At 43.2% G+C, this 10378-nt stretch overlaps 1 pseudogene; it reads left to right on the top strand.

Annotated features, from left to right (window-relative positions):
* The first annotated feature begins 853 nt into the window (after positions 1–853).
* LOC100754597 lies at positions 854–6923 on the top strand (annotated as a pseudogene).
* The last annotated feature ends 3455 nt before the right edge of the window (positions 6924–10378 follow it).

Below are 10378 nucleotides of genomic sequence, written 5' to 3'. Positions count from 1 at the left end.
GTCACACTTGGGCTTAGAGACAGGGTCATAGCTATGACCCCAGAACCTCCCACCCATCTTGTCCTCAGAGAAAAAGCTGCTCTAGCTTTTAAATCTCTGCTACCCTGACCCACTGTCACCTGTTGGCATGCTTGTGAGTAACTGGTGTTTGGAATGTTTGCTCTCCTGTAAATGCCTGTTTCTTACTCAAGTTTTCGTATCAGACCCTTTCATCGCCCTCATTTTTTGTTTGCCCCCAATTCTGTCTGTCCATCAATATCCTTGCTCTGGATTGATTTGGGCTACTGGGGTTTGCCATGTGCACCATCTCCCTGCATTATTGTAGGGCTAAGAGCTGTGGGGAGAACCGTTTCTGGTTGTTGAGCTTTCAAACATCAGGACAAGGGAGGCTTGACAAGGGTCTGGCCTGCTTCCTGATTTTGGATTAGGCCAAATTGGGAGTGTATTGTACACCCCCAACCCCAAGTATTTGAGAGGAAATGTGACCCTTGTGTTTCTGATTCATGTGCACTTAACTCATTAAAATGCTGATTTACAGACGGTGGCGATGTCCAAACTAATCTCTGGGGTCTCTTTTTCAAGCCAGCTTATTTTTTTTCTTGGTGACTTTTTATGGAAGGGTAGGTGGGAAGAAGAAATCAAGATTTTGCTTCCCAACCAGGGCAGTTGCATTCCACTGGTATTGGAACTTGGGCCTGGCAGGCAGGGACAGGAACTCCGACCTTGGAATTGATTGGGTTCTCTGTTGGAGGAGACCTAAATCAGAACCACCTGGTATTCTTCATGGCCCTGTCATTGTCCATGCTGTAGGAAGCATTTGAACTTGACCTGTGCTGAAAATGAGCCAGGGAACATGAAGAAGGAAGACCCAGATCCACTCTTGGGAATGAACGTAAGTCTTGGGGGCACTCGGATTCTGCAACAAACACAGCTTGGCAGCTCTGCAACGGAGATTCCGTCAGCGTCTCCAGTGAGCACAGGTTTCCTCCTGGGGACTCAGGGAGCATTTGCTTGCATGGTGCACGTGAAACTTGTTTGTAATGGGACAAAGAGGGTGGTATATCATAAATTCAGCAGCTGACCGCTAAATTCTTCAGGGAGACTTGGGATTTTGCCTCATTTCTCATTTTTATTTTTTTAAGGCAGAGAATGTTTCAAGACAAAACAAAACAAAACAAAAACCTAAACTGGGGTAGGAAGAATGAGTCTCTTGTTATTATGAGTGGGTGGAATTCGTGTGTGTGTGTGTGTGTGTGTGTGTGTGTGTGTGTGTGTGTGTGTCTGAGAGAGAGAGAGAGAAAGAGAAAGAGAGAGAGAGAGAGAGAGAGAGAGAGAGAGAGAGAGAGATCGGGCATGTGTGGGGGTGGGTGGTGGGTGGTACTATAGGGTGTGTGTGTGATCAAGGCATGTGTGTGAATGTGGGTCAGTGGGTGGTACTATCAGGGTTTGTGTGTCTGTGTGTGTATGTATTGGTATCAGGGTGTGAGTGTGTTGTGTGTGTCTAAGGTTTCTTTTGCTGTGATAAGACACCATGACCAAAAGTAACTTGGGAAGGAAAGGGTTTATTTCACCCAGCTTCTATCACTGACAGATTCCAGGGCAGGAACCTGCAGGCAGGAAAAGAGCAGAGACCATGGAGGACCATTGTTTACTGAATTGTTCTGTCCTACTCAGTCAGCCTGCTTTTCCAGGTACCCAGCACCACCAGCTCATGGGAAGCACCACACCCACAGCCATCACTTCTTCTTCTTCTTCTTCTTCTTCTTCTTCTTCTTCTTCTTCTTCTTCTTCTTCTTCTTCTTCTTCTTCTTCTTCAAGCACTACAGATTTTTCCAATAGGCCTGTCTTGTGGCAGCATTTTCTCATTTGAGAGTCCGTCTTCCCCAAAGACTCTAGCTTGTGCCAATTGGTGTAAAACTAGCTAGCACAGTCTCTCTCTCTCTCTCTCTCTCTCTCTCTCTCTCTCTCTCTCTCTCTCTCTCTCTGTGTGTGTGTGTGTGTGTGTGTGTGCGTGTGCGTGTGTATGTGTATGTGTATGTTGGGGCTGTTGATGAGTATCTGTGTCAGTGTGTGTAGGCATTAGATCTAAGTTCCTTGCTTTGTGTTGGTGTCTCTCTATAGTCTGGCTGCCTTGAGTCTTTCCTCCTTGTAGACACTTCCCCTGGGACCACTTACCTTACTTGGGGTACAAAATTGTGTGGTACTAAGTCTCCCATGCATTGGTCACCCTTGTTTCTACATAACTTGTAATTAACTTGGCTTGTTTGTAGGCACCACAATTATAACATACTAAATATAGCACTATCACCCCCAAAGGAATGGGTTGAAGCTAGTGGATCTCAGAGTGCTTTTGGACCATAGCATTGGTGAGGCCTCAGTGGAAGGGAAAATTTCACTGAAGGGTGGGGAACCTGGACAGCATCCAGTAGCTTTTCTGTACCTGCCTGGGAGCACTTCCTCACATCCCAGTGTCTGAAATCTGTGGCTGATGTCATCTTCTGTTAGACTGGATCTGTTTTTCCATTACAAAAGGAAAACGGTGAGTTCACTCAGTAGATTTGGACCTCTAAAGATCAGTCTTCTTCACAATGTCCATCAGTGGCTGATTTACCAATGAGATTAGGGAAATGTTGGTTTCTCAGTGTGTCTTTGGCAGAAGACTCAGTGGATGACACTGGATCAGAACTAAGGCTCATAAAACAGTTGGTACCCTGGATGCTGGCACTTACAGGGTGCTTGCACCTGCTTGTCTATAAAAGGAGCCAAGTGTTCGCTTTGGCTCATTCCTCAGTCCAGTTATTCACTTTTTAGGAAGATCTTTTCTTATTCAAGGAATCAAAGTCTGAGGTGTCTGGTAAAGCTGGGATGCTTTCTTCTGAATAAGTGGCTCATTTGATGGGAGAGGCCCTTCTGTATGCCGTGAATATGTTTCTCTTACTGGCTAATGAATTAAGCTGTTTCAGCCAATGGACAGACAGGACGTGGACAGGTGGGAACACTCATTGGTTAATCTGAGATATTTTATGTGAAGTTAATTTTTCAAGGTTTCTGACTATATGACTTGAAATACCATATAAACAAACAAATACCAAACAAACAAACAAAGCAAAATGACCACCACCAAAATAAAACCCAACCAACAACAATAAAACAATAGATAAAAGAATAGAAAGAACCCTTTCTTTAGCATGAGTATGCAAAGAAAGGATTTCTGTTAACCCCATGTACTGATTCTGCCAAGGCAAGTGACTGGATAGAGGGCTAACTCCTAGCCTGCTGGGGAATGCTCAGTGAGTGAGAACAAGGCTGAGAAACTGAGGCACACCAATCATGATAATCTTGACAGAACTTTATTGCTCTTTTCTTGCAGAAGCATCTTTGAGAAGAGTCATAGAATTGGCTTGAAGTATTGTTTCTTATAAGCAATAAAAGAAAAAAAATAAATAAAATTGGATTACATCAAAAAATTTAAAATGTCTGTGAATCTAAGGGGAAAAAATACTGCAAAAAGAGGCAATCCACAGAATGGGAGAGAGAATTTGCTAATTGGGTGCTTGGTAAGAAGTTACTGTTCAAAATGTATAAATATCTTCAGTAACTCAGCAAGAACAATAACTGAATAACTTGGTTAGGAAATGGTCACAGGACTTGAATAGACATTTCTCCAAAAAAGACATACAAATGGGCATGTGGAAAGATTCCCAATACCATGAGTCGCTAGAGAAGTGTAAATCCATACTGAGAAGCTGGAGAGATGACTCAGTCACTAAGAGTGCTCACTGATTGCTCTTCCAGAGGACCTGGGTTTGATTCCCAGCACCCACATGTCAATTAACAATTGTCTATAAAACCCTATGGAATTTGATGCTCCCTTCTGGTCTCTTCAGGCACTGGGTATGGGGTATGCATGTGGTATATAGACATAAATGTAGACAAAACACCATACACATTAAAACAAACAAATACAAATTTAAGAAAAGAAAAAAAAAACACTGAGTTTTTCATGGAGGGTAATTTGAAGATCCAGTCTCCCCAAGAAAGAATTCACTTTGCCCCAGTGACATGTGATCAAATGACACATCCTTTGTTGAGGGCTGTGTTCCATCTAATCTGTTCTTTCTCTTCATGGGGGCCACAAAGGACAGATGCTAGGTCCACATGCTTGTGTAGGGTTTCCTTGATGGTGCAAGGACACAGATCTTAGGTACCTGTGGGAACAGATCTGGTATTTTTTGATCCTTGTTAAACACCCTCGGGCAGTAGGGAGATACACAGCTATATCCTGGCATGAGCCTGGAGGTAAAGCCACAGGTGTGCTTGGGAGGGGTCAAGCAGCAGCTTGCTCTTGTGACCATATCGGGTCCACCCACACACACTCTGTCAACCACTCACCCATATGCACTGTGCAGCTCTTATTGAACCAACTGGACTTGGACTGAAATAGTGGAAGAATGTTGTATTTTTCATAGCTGTATGGTCTCTCCTAATCACCAAGAACCACTCTCATCTTCATGGATTGAACACTTCAGACTAATCATTAGAAAAGATTAAAAAGTTCCCACAAAGGCAGACTTTCCCTCCTCAGCATCACAGGCTCAGAGAACCAAAAGAAAAAGAGCAGGTGGACATCTCTGCATTTGTCCTGCCTCTTTCCTCACTGGTTCTCCTGCTTGCTGTTGGCAGAGCAGTGGGGTGGGGGAAATATGGGAAGGTGTGTATGGCAGGGGGAGTGTGATGGGGGAGTATGGGACTGTGTGTGTATCTAAAACTCTCCACCCCACCTGTCCTGAGCTCATCCTAATGGCCACCCTCAGATGTGTTAGAACAAATTGCTTCTTGCCTTTGGCACTCCTGTGAATTCTGAACGCCTTTCCCCTGCCTGTACAGATCTCCCATACTCCAGGGGACCCCCGCATGCTCCTTCACTTTCTGCTTCTGAGGTTTCTATGCATGTCTGTGTTTTAGAGTTACAGATCCCAGAAGGAGTGTTTGTGAGTGTGGCTCTTTGGATCTGTTCAGCCTAGCTGCTGTTTCTGACCCCAGGGCCACTCCAGGGCCCTCCCAGAGCAGTCTTGCTCATTGGGCCTTCTGCCCTCTGGTTGTCCTGCTTGGGGGCGGGGGTGTTCATCTTTCAGTTCTGGGAACATCTCTTAGGATCCATTAGGAAGAATTTTCTTTGCTTCTGCTCTGGTCCCAGGGCCCCTTTTTCTTGAGGTGTCAAGAAAGACATGCATACAGACTTCTACTAACTCAACCTCCTTCTAAGCAGGATGCCCTCATAGCCCTCTCTGTCCACTTTTCCTTTTCAGCCCTTTAAACTGCACGAAAATGACCAGTCCTGACAGGAGATAGAAAGCACATGTTATCTTAATAAGGATAATCTAAATGATTGTGAATAGTACAAGTGGAAAACTGGGAAGATGCAGCAGGATGCCTGGGTCTGAATGTCTAGGAATTCTAGCAAGTGGGTACCATCTCACAGAACAGAGGAAATCTGGACCCCAGCTTAGCAAGTGTTGACAGTGTCTGCAGTTGCTCTTCTGCTACAAATTACAAAAACAAAAACAAAACAAAACAAAACAAAAAACCCTAGAAAAACAGGTGCAATAAGTATTGCCAGACACTTGGTACAGGCAGCTCGGGAGAAAAGGAAAATGAAAGACAGCCTGGTTGTTCTGGCTGTTGGCAAGGTGTCAATTTTGAAATCATGTACAAGCAGAGTGAATGCAGGCATATCCCAGCAAGTCCAAGGAGTTCAGGAGACAGACACTGGGATTCTGGAGGCTGATGTAGCTGGGATTTTTGAGACAGAAGTTGGACATGAATGACACTGGAAAGGAGCCCCAGAAGTCACCTTAAGTGGTAGACTATGTAGGGTGACATGTGAGATTGAGCAAAAGATAACTCATAGGGAAAAGAACAGCACTGAGGAGCTGTTGACTCATGCAGGCCGAGGATCCATCCCATTTGCTGTGGTCTGAATGAGAATGTCTCTTAGATGCTCATTCATATTTGATCCCCAGTTGGTGGCACTGTTTGGGAAAACTTAGGAGGTGTGGCCTTGTTGGAGGTGGGCTTTGAGAGTTTAAAGGCCTGTGCTGTTTCCAGTTGCTCTCTGCTTCATACTTTAAGATGTGAGCTCTCGCTCTTCACTATCTATCCTTGAGCTGGGAGGCAACTCTCACCACGAAGGTAGAGCTGTGCAGCTTCAGTGAGTACAAGACCTACCCGAGTCATGGCAATGCTAAGCCAGGACCAACACAAAGGTATTCTAGTTTCTTAATGCAAAACACAAATCCGAATTCCTTTTCAAGAGGAATCTGTAGCCGATAAACTGGACTGTCCTCTACAGAAGAAAACACAGCTGGGTGTTGGTGACGTATGCCTTTAATCCTGGCACTCGGGAGGCAGAGGCAGGCGGATCTCCGTGAGTGCCAGGCCAACCTGGTCTCCAGAGCGAGTGCCAGGATAGGCTCCAAAGCTACACAGAGAAACCCTGTCTCAACAAAAGCAAACAAACAAAAAAAAAACATGAAGAAGAAGAAGAAGAAGAAGAAGAAGAAGAAGAAGAAGAAGAAGAAGAAGAAGAAGAAGAAGAAGAAGAAGAAGAAGAAGACACAAAGAAGGACAGTCAGAAGAAATTCAAAACAAACAAACAAACAAACAAACAAAAAACCCGCCTTGCACTGGTGCATTCCTTGCTGATATCATGGCCAAGAGGAATCAGAAACCAGCAGTCAGGAAAGCTCAGTGACTGCAGGCTATTAGGGCTGCCAAGGAAGCAAAAAAGGCTAAAATAGGCATTCAAGAAGATAGCAACCGCTGCTGCCAAGGAGCCTAGGAACACAGTGCCTAAACAAAAGATTGTGAGGCCTGTGAAGGTCTCTGCTCCCCGAGCTGGTAGGAAAAGGCCAACTTGGTAGATCAGAGGTTTGAATAAAGATCTACCTCTAACTCTTAAAAAACCAAAAGAACATGTGAGTTCTCAGCTCGCCACTCCAGCTGCCATGCCTCCACACTGCCGTCATAGACTCCTATCCCTGTGGAATCGTAAGCCAAAATAAACTTTTCTTCTTTAAGTTGGCTTGGCCATGGTGTTTTATCACAGCCACAGGAAAATAACTAATCTACCATTACTGCAGACACCACAGAGAAGTCCCGCTCCACACTGGGAAAGCCTCAGCAAGTGCTTACATGAACAATGGCTGTTAATGTCTCCAAACCATCCCAGAAAAAAAGATTTTTGAAAAAAAATGTCACAAAGATTAATTTTTTTTTTGTTAAGCAGAAAGTCTTACCCAATGCCAGAATAAAAATCCAATACTTTTCAAACAAATGCAACCTGACTTTTGATACCCAGGAGGGTAAAACTCACAATATCACTAGATTTGCAAAACAAGGAGATGTGACCCACAACTTAGACAACTGTACTCAGAAATGACAGACATGACAAAATTAGAACCCTTAACATGTCCTTCTTTCTCTCCTCGTTGATGCTCTCTGGATTTGGTAGGTCATTTCCAGAATACAGGTCATGCAAAGGTTCAATGAGACCTGTAGCGAGAGATACTCTCAGACTGCTGTGGCAAGGTCTTGAGGTTAATGTCAACATGACATTAATCTTGTTCATCCACTGGAATCGTGTCATGAGGCCACATTTCACTCTCATGGCCAATACCTAGTGTTAAGTCCAGGAGTATGTGAGGGAAAACAGAGGAGAAAAAAAACTAACAACAACATTCACAGAAAACTGACAAGCACAACTTGGATTCCAGAAGGGAGCTGGGGAGAAATGCAAGGCCTAACTGCAAGGCAATGTCCCGGATTGAATTCTGAAACAATAAGAGGGAATTAATGGGAAAAGTGGTGAAGTTTGAATCTAGCCTGGCGTGTACTGATTGTCTAAGGCTGTGGTTTGAAGTACCAGAGTCCGGGTGGCGACACCACTTACACCACTAGGCATCTGTTGACTCATGCATGACTTTGAAAGCTAGCAGTCTTGAAAGCAGGATGCTGTCGGAGATGTGCTTTTTAGGGAATATGTAAGGGGGAAACTCTCCTCACCCCTATGCCTCCTGGTGGCCGTCAGGAAGCTTTGTAGATGCAGAGAGCCAACTGTGACATTCCTTTCTGGTGCTGCTTGTATAAGGACTCCAGCTACCTAAGGTCCACTGCATTCCAATGTGACTTCATTGTGACCTAATTACATCTGCAGAGATTCCATTTCCAAACAGGGGCATGTATACAAGCATCAACAGTTAGGACTTGAGTGTGTCTCTTTGGGGAAAATTTCATCTAACCGACAATACTTAACTTTAGGAAATGTGACATAGTTGCACACAATGGACAGTGGGAGAATGATAATTAGAAAGTTTGTGTCAACTTGGCAACTTCTCTACAAACCTGAAATAAAAATTCATTAGAAAACCCATTGACAGTGAAGCAGCCTTTCCTGGACATAGCAGGGCAGCCATGTAGATGAACTCATAGAGCTGTGACAACATATACAAGACATACACAGAATTAAGACAGACAAATGTACTAAATATTCTCAGAGGCCTAGTGGCAAATGTGAAGATAATGAAGATGTAAACAGATGACAAGAAGAGAACTAAATCAAACTTCTTTTTTAAAATTTGCTTTTCAAGACAAGGTTTCTCTGTGTAGATCAGGCTGGCCTGGAACTTACAGAGATCTGCCTGCCTCTGCCTACTGAGTGCTGGAATTAAAGCTGTGATCCACCACCTCCCAGTTAAATCAAATTCTAAAACTGAAAAATGCATCTGAAATGAACAGGGTGACTGCTAGTTTCTGGCTCTACTCTAGCTGCTATGGGCTGGAGCAGGTCTATCCTTGGGTAAAAGCAATCTCCCCTTCTTGTTTCTGTCAGGTATTTAGTTAATAGCAAAAAAAAAAAAAAGTGATAGAAATAAGGAGAGATGAAAGCCCTTTGAAATAAGGAGCAGCTCTCTTAGCAAGGCCTCTTTTTCAGGAGAAACTCTGGAAGGAGACTTGCCTTCTAGGACTTTTTTGGAGCTGATGTGGCCTGGAGAAGAGAAACACCTTACCCCAGTCAGTCCTATACTTCCAATAGATGGAGAGAAACTCTAGGTCCAGCTCCTTGGTCCCTCTTCTAATGTCTAAAAGCCAAGGGGTAGACAAGACACATACATCCTGCTGTTCTATGTAACTTGGCCTTTTTAGATACATGGGGGCTGGGCCACTGTGGGTGGAATCTATAAATGATGAGCATAAGAATATGAGTAGAACCGTATTCTACAAGTATGGAAAGCCAAATCTCCAACAAAAATCATAGAAGAAATCTTCTCCACTTGGGGGTGGGGGGCGGATGCTAGCCCAGATACAGGAGCCATTTAGAAGGTCAAACACAAAACCAGGAAATACTCTCCCTTTGGTTAATGATAATGAAGCCACTAAACCCAGAGCAGCAGAAGGGGAGCTCCAAGTCATGCAGAAAGGCAGGTCTGTCAGAACAGTAGCATGTTGAACTTTGGAAGCCAGAGGGCCTTGGAATGATAAACTTCAAGTTCTGAAAGCAACAGCTGCCTTCCCAGAACCTCTATAACTGGGCCCTAAGGTGTATCATTAAGTTATTTATTTAACATCTTTCTGGTTTCTTAATGTAAGCATTTAAAGAAAACAAGGAAAGGCCAAAATCAAAATGAGTAGTTGGAAAAATAATTAAGAGATGCAGAAATTAATGAAATGGAAACATAAAATACAAGAATTGACAAAACAAAGAACTGATTCTTTGAAGATGTAAAAGCGACAAACTTTAGACTAACTATAAAAGAGACAGACGACACAAATTAATATAACTAGAGGTGAAAAGGGAAACATCACTAAGGGGACCAATACAATTCAGAAAGTCGGTAGGGCATACACTAACAACATATAGTCCAGCAAATTTGAAAATAGAAAAGAAATGGGTAGATTTCTAGATATATGTGACCTTACAAAATAAAACAATATGAGATAAATAACTTCAACAGATATACAACAAGCAGAAAGATTGAATAAAAAATAAACAAGCTCCTGACCAGAATGTCCCCAGGCCCAGATGGACTCACTGGTGATTTTCTCAGACCTTGAAAGAACCAACACCAATCCATAGAGTAGAAGAGGAAGCAACACTGCCAAACCCTTTTTCTGAAGTTAGTTTTACACTGACACCAAAACCAGACAAACACACAACAAAATAACCCAAAATTGTAGACCAATATCCCTGATAAACACAGAAGCAAAGAACCTCAAGAAGATGCTTTCAAATTAAAATGTAAAAATGCATCAATATGATTATTCATTGTGATCAATTTTATTTTATTTCAGAGATGTAGGATGGGTTCAACAAATGTAA

The sequence above is a fragment of the Cricetulus griseus genome (genome assembly GCF_003668045.3).
Source record: "Cricetulus griseus strain 17A/GY chromosome 1 unlocalized genomic scaffold, alternate assembly CriGri-PICRH-1.0 chr1_1, whole genome shotgun sequence".
NCBI classification, from domain to species: domain Eukaryota; kingdom Metazoa; phylum Chordata; class Mammalia; order Rodentia; family Cricetidae; genus Cricetulus; species Cricetulus griseus.
This window is presented reverse-complemented; position numbering and strand designations above follow the sequence as displayed.